Here is a 12,823-nt window from a genome sequence, read left to right as displayed (position 1 = left end):
TCCCTCAACCCCCTCTCCCTTGGCAATCACAAGTCTGTTCTCTATGTCTGTGAGTCTGTTTCTGTTTAGGAGATGGGTTCATTCGTGTCATATTTTAGATTCCACATAAAAGTGATATCATATGGTATGTCTTCCTCTTTCTGGCTTACTTCACTTAGTATGATAATCTCTAGTTGCATCCATGTTGCTGCAAATGGCATTATTTTGTTCTTTTTTATGGCCGAGTAATATCCATTGTATATATGTACCACATCTTCTTTATCCATTCATTTGTTGATGGACATTTAGGTTGTTTCCATGTCTTGGCTGTTGTGAATAGTGCTGCTGTGAACATAGGGGTACATATATCTTTTTGAATTAGAATTTTGTCTGGATATATGCCCAGGAGTGGGATTGCTGGGGAATATGGTAATTCTTTTTTTAGTTTTCTGAGGAACCTCCATTATGTTTACCATAAGTAGCTGTACCAACTTACACTCCCACCAACAATGTAGGAGGGTTCCCTTTTCTCCACATCCTATCCAGCATTTGTTATTTGTAGAGTTTTTAGTGATGGCCATTCTGACAGGTGCGAGGTGGTACCTCATTGTAGTTTTGACTTGCATTTCTCTAATAATTATCAATGTTGAGCATCTTTTCATGTGCCTGTTGGCCATTTGTATTTCTTCTTTGGAGAAGTGTCTATTTAGGTTTTCTGCCCTTTCTTCCATTGGGTTGTTTGTTTTTTCGTTGTTGAATTGTATGAGCTATTTGTATATTTTGGAAATTAAGCCCTTGTTGGTCGCATCATTTGCAAATATTTTCTCCCATTCCATAGGTTGTCTTTTTGTTTGTTTGTTTATGGTTTCCTTTGCTGTACAAAAGCTTGTCAGTTTGATTAGGTCCCATTTGTTTATTTTTGTTTTTATTTCTATTGCCTTAGGAGACTGAGCTAAGAAGACATTGGTACAATTTATGTCAGAGGATGTTTTGCCTATGATCTCTTCTAGGAGTTTTTTGGTGTCATGTCTTAGGTTTAAGTCTTTAAGCCATTTTGAGTTTATTTTTGTGTATGGTGAGAGGGTGTGTTCTAACTTCATCGATTTACATGCAGCTGTCCATCTTTCCTAATACCATTTGTTGAAGAGACTGTCTTTCCCATTGTATATTCTTGCCTCCTTTGGCAAAGATTAATTGACCGTAGGTGTGTGAGTTTATTTCTGGGCTCTCTATTCTGTTCCGTTGATCCATATGTCTATTTTTGTGCCAATACCATGCTGTTTTGATTACTGTAGCTTTGTAATATTATCTGAAGCCTGGGAGGGTTATGCCTCCTGCTTTGTTCTTTTTCTTCAGAATTGCTTTGGCAATTCCGGGTCTTCTGTGGTTCCATATAAATTTTAGGACTCTTCTAGTTCTGTGAAAAAAGTCATGGGTAATTTGATAGGGATTACATTAAATCTGTAGATTGCTTTGGGTAGTATGGCCATTTTAACAATATTAATTCTTCCAATCCAAGAGCATGGGATATCCTTCCATTTCTTTGAATCATTAGTAAATTTCCTTTATTAATGTTTTATAGTTCTCAGTGTATAAGTCTTTCACCTCCTTGGAATAAAATATTCCTAAGTATTTTATTTTGGGGGGGTGTGATTTTGAAAGGTTTTTTTTTTTACATATCCCTTTCTTATATTTCATTGTTAGTGTAAAGAAATGCAACTGATTTCTGTGTGTTAATCTTGTATCCTTCTACCTTGCTGAATTCATTGATCAGTTCTAGTAGTTTTTGTGTGGGGTCTTTAGGGCTTTCTATATAGAGTATCATGTCATCTGCATATAATGACAGTGTTACATCTTCCCTTCCAATTTGGATACCTTTTATTTTTTTCTTCTTGTCTGATTGCTGTCACTAGGACTTCCTATACTATGTTGAATAAAAGTGATGAGAGTGGGCATCCTTGTCTTGTTCCAGATTTTAGCAGGAACGCTTTTAAGCTTTTCACTGTTGAGTATTATGTTGGCTGTGGATTTGTCATAAATGGCTTTTATTATGTTGAGATATGTTCCCTCTATACTTTGGTAAGAGTTTTTATCATGAGTGGATGTTGAATTTTGTCAAATGCTTTTCTCTGTGTCTATTGAGATGATCATGTGGTTTTTGTCTTTTGTTTATGTGGTGTATCACATTGATTGATTTGTGTATGTTGAACCATCCTTGTGAACTTGGGATGAATCCCACATGGTTATGGCGTATGATCTTTTTTATGTGTTGTTGGATTTGGTTTGCTAATATTTTGTTGAGAATTTTTGCATCTATAGTCATCAAAGATATTGGCTTGTAATTTTCTTTTCTGGTGGTGTCTTTTCCTGGTTTTGTATCAGGGTGATGGTGGCTTCATAGAATGTCTTCGGGAGTATTCCCTCCTCTTCAGTTTTTGGAAAAGTTTGAGAAGGATTGGTATAAGTTCTTCTTTGTATGTTTGGTAGAATTTGCCTGTGAAGCCATCTGGTCCTGGACTTTTGTTGGTAGGTCATTTTTAAATTACAGTTTCTATTTCACCTTTAGTGATCAGTCTGTTCAAATTATCTATTTCTTCTTGATTCAACTTTGGTGGGCTGTATGTTTCTAGAAAATTATCCATTTCTTCTATGTTGCCAAATTTGTTGGCATATAATTGTGCATAGTATTCCCTTATGGCTTTTTTGTATTTCTGCAGTATCAGTTTTTATGTCTCATTTTTCATTTCTATTTTGTTTATTTGGGTTCTCTCTTCTTGGTGAGCCTGGCCAGAGGTTTGTCAATCTTGTTTACCCTGTCAAAGAACCAGCTCTTGATTTTATTGATTTTTTTTGATTTTTTAAATCTCTACTTTATTTATTTCCTCTCTGATCTTTATTATTTCCTTCCTTCTGCTGACTTTAGGTTTTGTTTGTTCATCTTTTTATAATTTTTTTAAGTGGTAGGTTAGGTTGTTTGAGATTTTTCTCTTTTTTTGAGGAAGGCCTGCATCATTATGAACTTCCCTCTAAGAGCTGCTTTTGCTGCATCCCATAGATTTTTGTAGGGTTGTGTTTTCATTGTCATTTCTCTCAAGGTATTTTTTAATTTTCTCTTTGATTTCTTTGTTGACCCTTTGTTTTTTAAAAGCATGTTGTTTAGTCTCCATGTAATCATTTTTTTCTCATTTCTTTTCCTGTGGTTGATTTCTAGTTTCACGCTGTGGTCAGAAAAGATGCTTGAGATAATTTCTGTACTCTTAAATTTGTTGAGGCTTGTTTTGTGCCCCCCTCGTATGTGATCAACCCTAGATAATGTTCCATGTGCACTTGAAAACAGTGTGTATTCTGGTTTTGTTTTTTTTCTTCCTTTTTGGATGTAATGTTCTGAAAATAGCAATTAAGTCTAACTGTTCTGTGAGGATCTCTGTTGTCTTACTGATTTTCTGTCCAGAAGATCTGTCCATTGATGTGAGTGGGGTGTTAAAGTCTCCTACTATTATTGTATTCCTGTCAATTTCTCCCTTTTTGTCTGTTAGTATTGGTTTTACGTATTTGGGAGCTCCTACATTAGGTGCATATATGTTGATGAGTGTAAAATCCTCCTCTTATATTGATCCTTTTATCATTATATAGTGTCCTTCTTTATCTTTATGGCCTTTGTTTTAAAGTCTATTTTGTCTGACATGACTATTGCAGCCCTTGCCTTCTTGTCATTTTCATTTGCATGAAATATCTTTTTCCATCCCCTCACTTTCAATCTATGTGTGTCCTTTGCCCTAAAGTGGGTCTCTTGTAGGCAGCATATTGTAGGCTCTTGTTTTTTAATCCAGTCTGCCACTCTGTGTCTTTTGATTGGAGCATTTAGTCCACCGACATTTAAGGTAATTTTTTTTTTCTTTGATAGGTGAGTAGTAGATTATTTAGGGAGAAACACACTCCACAGACAGAGTGTGGGCCATCTCAGAAGGCAAGAGCGGCACCAGGGTATGGGGTTGTTAATTTTTATAGGGGTGGGTAATTTCATAGGCTAATGAGTGGGAAGAGTATTCCAGCTATTTTGGGGAAGGGGTGGGGATTTCCAGGAACTGGGCCACCACCTACTTTTTGACCTTTATGGTCAGACTTGGAACAGTCAAGGCACCTGTGGGTGTGTCATTTAGCTTGCTGATGTGTTACAGTGAGCGTATACTGAGGCTCAAGGTCTAGTGGAAGTTGACTCGTCTACCATCTTGGACCTATTTGGTTCTAAACAGTTTATGTCTTGTCCTATGTCATTCTTTTAAAGGTTGTGCCCTGCCCCCCTTCCCTCCTGTTTCATGAAAGATATGTATTTATTGCCATTTTAACCTTGTTTTCCCATTGATTGATTTTATATTTCTTCTTTGTCCCTTTCTTTTTCTTTTCGTTTTTCCTTTTGTGGTTTGATGATTTTCTCTTGTATTACAGTTATGTCCTCTTCTTTTTGGTTTTTGTCAATCTATTGTATGTTTTTGATATGTAGTTATCCTGTTTTTCAAGTATGTTAACCCCATCCTATATCTACTTGCCTTAGACTGGTAGTCATACAGGCTCATACACATTCTAGGAAATGAAAAAAAATCTACATTTTGTTATTCTCCTCCCCCACATTTTATGATTTTGACGTCCTCTTTTACATCTTCATGTTCATTCTTTTGCTGTTCATTGTGGTTATCACTTTCACAGAAATTAGATTTGTACTGCCTTATTTAGGTGATTTGCTTTACCATTGTGATTTTCTCTTTCCTATATATTCTTCTTTTCTATTTAGAGAAGACCCTTCACTATTGCCTTTAGGACAGGTTTTGTATTGCTGTATTCTTTTAGTTTTTGCTTGTCTGAGAAATTCTTCCTCTCTCCTTATATTATTGTAAATGATAATCTTGCTGGGTAGAGTATCCTAGGCTGAAGATTTTTCCCTTTCAGGACTTGAATATATCTTGCCACTCCATTCTGGCCTGCAACGTTTCTGTAGAGAAATCAGCTGATAGCCATATGGGGGTCCCCTTTTAATTAACTCTTTCTCTTTTTTCTCTTGCTGCCTTTAGAATCCTCTCTTTAACTTCTGCTATTTTTATTATAATGTTTCTTGGTGTAGGTCTGTTTGGGTTTACATTGTCTGGGACCCTCTGTGCTTCCTGTACCTTGATATGTTTCCTTTTTTAGGTTTGGGAAGTTTTAAGCCATAATTTCTTCAAATGCATTTTTGATACCCTTTTCTCTTTCTTCCCCTTTGGGAATCCCTATTATGTGTAGATTGGCATGCTTTTTATTACCCCATAGGTCTCTCATATTGCTTTCATTTTTTTTTTTTTTTTAATTTGCCTTTCTGTCTGCTGTCCTGATTGAGTGAAGTCCATCATTCTATCTTCCAGGTCACTTGTTCGTTCTGCGATATTTATTCTGCTAGTCATTGCCTTTAGTTCAGTTTTCATCTTGGCAAATGGGTTTTCTAATTTTTCTTGGTTCCTCTTTACAGTTTCTAGTTCCTTTTGACAGTACTCTCCAGTTCTGCTGACAGCCTTTCATAATTCATTCAATATTTTCATTATCTCCTTTTTGAAATTGGTGTCTGTTAGACTGCAGAGGTCTTTTTCATTGTTTGTTCTTCCAGGGGAATTCTGTTGGTCTTTTAACTGGGAATGGTTCCTCTGCTTTTTCATTTTACTTATATTTCTCTTATTCCGTGAGCTTAGGAGAAACAATTATCTACTGTGGTCTTGGAGGTCTATTTATATGTGGGAGCATCCCTGTGTAGCTTATGTGGGCTTAATAGTTTTGGTGTGAAGGATCTTTTTAGTATGGATGTCTGTTGCCTCTTACCTCAGCAAGTGCTGGCTGTTATCCCCTTGATAGAGGGTGTGCAGATGCAGTGGCTGGTCCTGGGGTTCTCGGCGGTGGTGGCAGCTCACATGCACCCCCAGAGCATGTGATGGGAGTGGTGGTGGCTCGCGACTGCTCCTGTAGTCTGGGGGCGCGGGGGGCAGAGACAGCAGCTTGCTACGGCTCCTGGGTGGCTCACAGTGGCTCCTGAAGCCCAGGGGGCAGCGGCAGTGGCTCGGGACCACTCCTGGAGCTTGTGTCAGTGGTATTCTGCAGCCTGAGAGCTCGCTGAGGGAAAAAGGCTGTAAAAGCGGGTCCCGCCCCTCCCCTCTCCTCGTGCACTGCTCACACAATGGAGCCTGGCCTCTAAGGTGGCCCAGGCTTCCTCTGCGAACACCCGCAGGCACAGCTGCACCAGATTCCAGCCCCTTCAGGCTGTTTCCACGCAGCCCACACCAGTCTTCTCCCCGGGTCTGATCGCCAAAGCCTGAGCTTCTGCACCCAGCTCCCGCCTGCACCAGCAGACGTGTGTCTCAGGCTGGGGAGTGCAGAGCAGTGGCACTGACCTTCTGTGCAGGTCCTTCTCCATTCTAGCTGCTGCAAACCAGTTGCTGTATTCTCCACCGAGGCTCCCAAGCTCCCCCTCTGTCCCAGCTGTTCTCTCTGCTGGTGAGGGGACTTCCCAGGATGCAGGAACTTTTCCTCTTTCACAGCTTCCTCCCAGGGATGCAGGTCCTATCCTAATTCCTTTGTCCTGTTTCTTTTTTTTTTTCTTTCTTTTTCCTTTTGTCCTACCCAGTTGCATGGAGATTTTCTTGCCCTTTCGGAGGTCTGAGGTCTTCTGCCAGCATTCAGTAGATATTCTATGAGAATTGTTCCACATGTAGATGTATTTTTGATGTATTTGTGGGAGGAGGTAAACATCATGTCCTACTACTCTACCATCTTGATCACTCCCCCCAAAACTTTAAAATTTTGTGTTCATGTTTGTGTCCATCATGGGTCAGTTGTATGTGAGCTATGGCTCAGCTGGAACATCTGAGACCAACACTGAAGGAACACCTTCTTTCTTGTCTGGTTCATGCCAGTCTCATGGAATAGTTAAAATAGAGATGGCTGAACCATAGGATGGCTCCTAAGGCTTCTGCTGAGAGGTGGAACACACGACTTCCACTCATATTTCTCTGTACAAAGCAAGTCATGTGGCCAAATGTAACATCAGTGGGGAAGGAAATATAATTCTCCTTTCAGGGAGGGGCTGGTAGGGAAGGACCTGGTAAGAAGAAAAAGTAAATATTTTTACTTTGAAGAAAATGATCTGCCATACCTCCCTGTGGAATGCTATCTTTTTTTAAAACTCATGCCCTTCCATAGCATATGTATAATATATATTTATATATTTTCCATAGCATATATATGTATATATAATCACAGTAACTATCACATGGTTATAGATATTTACCTATCAGTTTTTCTCAAGGCTGTGTACTGTAGAATCCCTCTCATAGTTAACGCCTGGTAGAAGTTCCTATAATATTTTCAAATGGAATACTTTTGAGGAAACACTGCTGCTGGCCCAAAACTAGTTTGTAAAAAGATTTCTTTTCTCTTGAAAATTCATTCGAAATTTTTTCTTTTGAAATTTCATTGAAAATTCAAAATTTTATTTCATTTCTGTGCTGTTAAAGCACAGCTCCACAAAACTGTGTTTTTGTGTCTAGGCACTCATTTCACTCTCTAGGTAACATTACCGAGAGAGAACATTTCTCTTCTCTTAGTGTCTTTCTACTCTCACCTCTCATCTGTACTGTTGTTGGTAGCCCCAGAAAGGAATTTTGAACTGACTGGTACCATCATATTTACTAAATGAATACTTACTAAACTTCTTCTATGTATCAGGCATTGTTTTAGGTACTGGGAATATAACATTTAACAAAAGAAAGATACTTGATTCATGAATTATAAATTCTAATAGAAGAATAGAGACCAACAATTTTTTAAAAAGATAAAATACAAGGTTTGTCAAATAGTGAACTGGTGAAGTGCAACAAATAAAGCAGATAGAGAGTGATATGGCAAGAGGATTGCAATTTTAAATAAGATGTTGAGGAAATGCTTCACTGATGTGAAGATATTTGAGCAAATACCTGAAGGAGGTGAGAGATAAAGCCCTGAGATTATACGGGGGAAAAAATCATTTCAAGCCAAGAGGACAGCAGGTACAAAGACCCTAAGGTATGAACCTACGTGCCCATTTGAAGAGTATGGGGGATTTCAGTGTGACTGACATGGAGTGATCAAGGAGAAATGTGGAAGAAGAAGTCAAGAGGTAGCACAGGGCCAGGTCACGTTGGGCTCAGTGAGCCATGTAAGGACTTTAGTTTATTCAGTGAATGATATAAGAAACCAAGAGGTGGGGGGTGGTTTGAGCTTAGAGATGAAATGAGCTGACTTACATTTTGCAAATATCATCCTGGTTGCTGGGTTGACTAGAGAAGAGAAACAGCAGAATCAGGACAGCCAGTTGGAGCTACTGTATTAATTCAGCTGAGAGATGGCGGTGGCTGAGACAAAAATGTTAGTGGTGAAGAAAGGGAGATACTCTGATTGTGGTTACTGAAGGTAGACCCATGGGACTTGCTTTTAAAGTAAATATAGTGTATTTAGTTATTTCAAATGCTACTTCAAAGATTTTGGCCTGAGTAACTGGACAGCTGGCAGTGCCATTTCCTGAGATTGGTGGGGGAATTAGAAGAGTAGTTTTGAACATGTTAAGTATGAGAGGGCAATTAGATGGAGCCATCAACCCGGAATTTAATTATTCAAATCTAGAGTTGAGTTTAGGTGCTCAAACTGAAAACACTGATTTCAGAAATGAAAGCCAACAGATGTTATTTAAAGCCATAGGACCGTAGGAGATGGAGCAATTCAACATTGAGAGCACGGAATTATGATGAGGATCCGGCAGTGGAGATCGAAAGCAGGGTCAATGAGGTAGAAGGAAAGAAGGGGATTAGAGCAGCCCTGAAGAAGGTGTGTGAAGGTTTGTCAAGAAGAAGGGAGTGATCAACTGTGTCCAGTGCTGCCGATAGATCTGGGAATTGATCAGAGAATTCGCTGGTTATATTGACAAGAGCCATTTCATTGGAATAGTAGTAGCAAAAGCCAGTTTGAAGTAGGTTCAAGAGAGAAAGAGAGGATAGGACTTGGAAACAGTAATTATGTTCAGCTCTGTGTTGTTCTGTTCTCAGCGAGCACAGGGAAGTGGAGTGGTAGCTCGAATGCGGTATGTAGGCAAGGTACTTTACTTTGGGTTTTTATTTTTGTTTCAGTATTTATAAAAAATATATATTTTGGTAGCAGAAACCACAGCTTGTGTAGAAACTATACTTCTGTTTTCCAGTTGAAAGAGAAAATTGATCACACAAAGAACAGATTTATTATTGGATCTATGGCCTTGAATAGTTGAAAAAGGAAAGAAAAAAGTGTTCAAGAGGCTGCCTTAGGAACACAGAGAGTCCACTTCTGGGAATAAGGGGAAAGGTAAGAATTTTGGCTACAGATGCAGCGAGGTACACAGATGTGATAGTGGGAGCAGAAAAATGGCTTTTTTATTTTTTAGTGTAGTACAAAGGCAAATTATAAGTTTAGAAGGAGGAGAATGTAGGAAAATTTGGAGGTTTTTTTTTTTTTTTTTTTTAGTATACAGGTAAAGAATGAAATAAGAGGAGAAAGAATAAAATAGTTATCTAGAATAATGGAGGAGTGAATGAAGCAGGGAAATATAACAGAATTACATGGCTACACTAAGGGAAAATTTGTGGTTAGTGTCATAAATTTAAAATGAAACCTGTCAGCACATGTGTGGGTTTTTCCTCTGCAATGATCAGCCGCTTGATTGATATAACAATCAGCTGCTTGATTGATGCAACAATCAGGTACATGTAAGTAGGGATTTTCATTAGCGTTGGAATCTTTCAGGTTAAATGTGATGAAAGGTAAAAGGGACAAGGGTGTGGTGATGATGGTGGTGGAGGATGGATGTAAACTGGTTTAAAAATAAGAGTGTTATGGAAGGAAAAGTGAAAAGTAGAGAGCAGTAATAGATTGTAAGTCCTGATTCAGTTAAAGAAATGTTGGAATTAAGGTTCTTGAAGGAGTGAAGTGGGAGAGACAGGATATGGTGGTCTGAGATGAGGTGGTTGAAATTGAGATTGAAATTAAGATTGTAGAGGAACTGAGGTTGTCAATGATAAGCCTAGTTTATAGCCACAGACATGAATAGCGAAGGTGGGGGGTGGCACAAGATAATCAGGAGAAAGAAAATTAAAGATCCAGTAAGCCGTGGTATTGGAAGGGTCATCTACATGGATATTGAAGTCACCCGAATTAATACTGAAATAGTATTGGAGAGAGTGACCGTTAGCCTGGAATGAAAATCTGTAAAGAATGAAGTTGAGTAATCCAAAGGTCTAAAGGTGACTGTAGTGAGTAAGGTGGTTGTTAGAAACCTCTGAGAACATAAGATTATGAGATTAAAAACTAGAGGGTTTGGGGAGGAGGGAGAGTCTGAAAAGAGCAATGAAGACCCAAAGGACACTTACCCTGATCCCAGGAATAAGGAGTTTTGCAGACCAATAGTCACGTCTTAAGAGAACTGCAAGGGAAACAGTATCCTTAGGAGAGAGAGTCCCATGAGATGAAGAAGGTGCAGGAAACAGACAAGAGCTTGATGATACAAAGGATTTTGCTATGGGTGATAACAGGAAATGTATGGAACAATATGAAAATCTGGGGGTGTGGGATGACTTGGGCATCTTAGACTGCTGTAGACCGGGATGAAGGGCAGGCTGGTAGTCGTCCTCACATCATCAGGGCAGATGGTGGTGAGATGAGGCTGTAAGTGCCAGAGAGGACAGAAGGGTGAGCACATCTGGGAATACGCAGATCTCTGGAGCTCTTAAATTCACAAGACGTGAACTTTACATACTAGTACTTGTATGTGATGAACTTATATCTCCGGGTTATTTGTAGAGAAACAGTCAGTTGCGTTTTTATTATTTTCTTCCTTCTGTCTTTCAAAAAATATATTTCCGCTTGACAATCTGGCACTAAGATTTTTATATCTGACTCTAGAATATTTTTCCTCTCATACTCATGTTTCCACTTTCTTATAAAAATGTATTTCATCATTTCACACCATGACCAATTTTTGGAATACAAAGAACAGCAATAACTGGTTAAATAGTAGCTACAAAAATTTTTCCTTTGTAAAAATTTTTCAGTTTTATTGTTTTTTTTTCCTTAAATCAGTGGAGTGTGGTGGCTCAAAGTGTATGCTTGGGGTAAAGACAGGCTTGATTTGAATCCAGGCTGGGACATGTACCATCTCTGTGACCTTGGATGAGCTTGTCTCAGTTCTCTAATCTGTATAATGGGGACATTGGGAATGCTGAATGAGGCAATGATTATAAAGCACTGAGACAGTGCTTGGTACATATTAAGCATAATAACTCTTACACATATGTACAGCTAAAATTTAGCATTTTTACCATGACTACTAATTGTATAGTACTTTGAACAGTGATGAACTACTAAAAGCAAATTTTCCTTAAAAATTAAGAGTTGTCAAAATTGCTGTTAATTTAGTACACCTGTAATGAAGTATATATTTTTCAAAATTTCAAGAGTGTAGGTCACCACAGGATAGAGGATCTTGTTCTATTTCTGCACCAAGTAAGTGGCACAATTTTGGGAACAAAATTAAAATTTAGTCCTTCCCTTAGTAGGCATGTAAAATATATTTTAAAACTTTATTGAAATGTATTTTCCTTTCAGTATCATAAACTTTAAAAATATCTAGAAAGCAGCATTTTTGTTGAATTTCTGAAAGCACAAATATAGTAAAATAGAATGTCTTGGGAAATAAATGTAAAGGAAGAAGAATTGTTCTACTAGTCAAATGCAAAAACTGCCTAGTATTTATAGGCACATTTTCTATAAAATACATTAAAAATAACAAAAAATAGTTTTAGCTTGCACATTTCTTCTTTTACTTAGAGCTTTAAAGCTCTCTTAAATACTTTCATTCTTTTTTAACTTCCAGCCACATTGCCAATTTGGCTGCCACCCCTCCACTATTGTTCCTTTAGACATGCCGCTGTCATTAGACATATTTTATTAAATGACACAAAGGTTTGGTCTTTTGTGAAATGATGATAATTAGCTGGGCTTCAAAGACAGGTAGAAACCTTCCACATGAAAATGATCCTCACCTCATTGCATAATATGCTTTTTAATTAATGTTCTATTAACTGGCTGACAATACCGCCTAAGCTAATGAACAGAGCTGAATGTAATTCAACATTTATTAAGTAGCCTGCATCCTTGTTAAACCTCTGGCCCATCTCCCCTTCACATAGGCCAGGGTAGGAATGGGGGAGGGAAGAAGAACAGAAAGCCAGTTACCTCCGTCATCCACCTCTCATTTCCCTCAAATGGCACTTATTTTAATTAACAGAGTTAAGATGATAGTGCAGTAAAAGTCAGCTTACTGAATGTTTAAAACACAACATCCAGAGACTGATTGTTCATTATAATGGCACTTATTAAATTCTCTTAACTACTTCACTTTTGGTAGCAAAGACTCAGCAGAAGACAATCAGGTGCAGCCCCAGTGAGCCAAGGAGCAGCTGTTCATATCAGAGACGGAAAGTCAGGTCAGGAAATCAACCTGGTAAGAGTTTGCCTGTTAAGTTTCCTATTAAGAAAGATACTTTTGGTTTTCTTCATGATGTTGTTTTAAAACAGAAAGTCTCCTGATTTTTCACTTTTCTGATTCAGATTTATTCGGAAATAGTTATTGTACCTTGTAGTATAGATAACAGAGGAGTCTTGTGTTTGAAGCACTACACTGTTATGAATAAAAGATTTTATTCATCTGTTTGGAACCAGATGCATCTTTTCCTCAAATACTAGTGTTTCTATTCTGGTACAAACCTTC

At 38.2% G+C, this 12,823-nt stretch overlaps 1 pseudogene; it reads right to left on the bottom strand.

Annotated features, from left to right (window-relative positions):
* LOC132370199 (suppressor of SWI4 1 homolog) overlaps positions 1-12,823 on the bottom strand; it is a 135,511-nt pseudogene that overhangs the window by 51,268 nt on the left and 71,420 nt on the right.

Source organism: Balaenoptera ricei, chromosome 8 (assembly GCF_028023285.1).
Source record: "Balaenoptera ricei isolate mBalRic1 chromosome 8, mBalRic1.hap2, whole genome shotgun sequence".
Taxonomy (NCBI): domain Eukaryota; kingdom Metazoa; phylum Chordata; class Mammalia; order Artiodactyla; family Balaenopteridae; genus Balaenoptera; species Balaenoptera ricei.
Note: the sequence above shows the minus strand (reverse complement) of the source record. Positions and strands in the feature narration are given on the sequence as shown.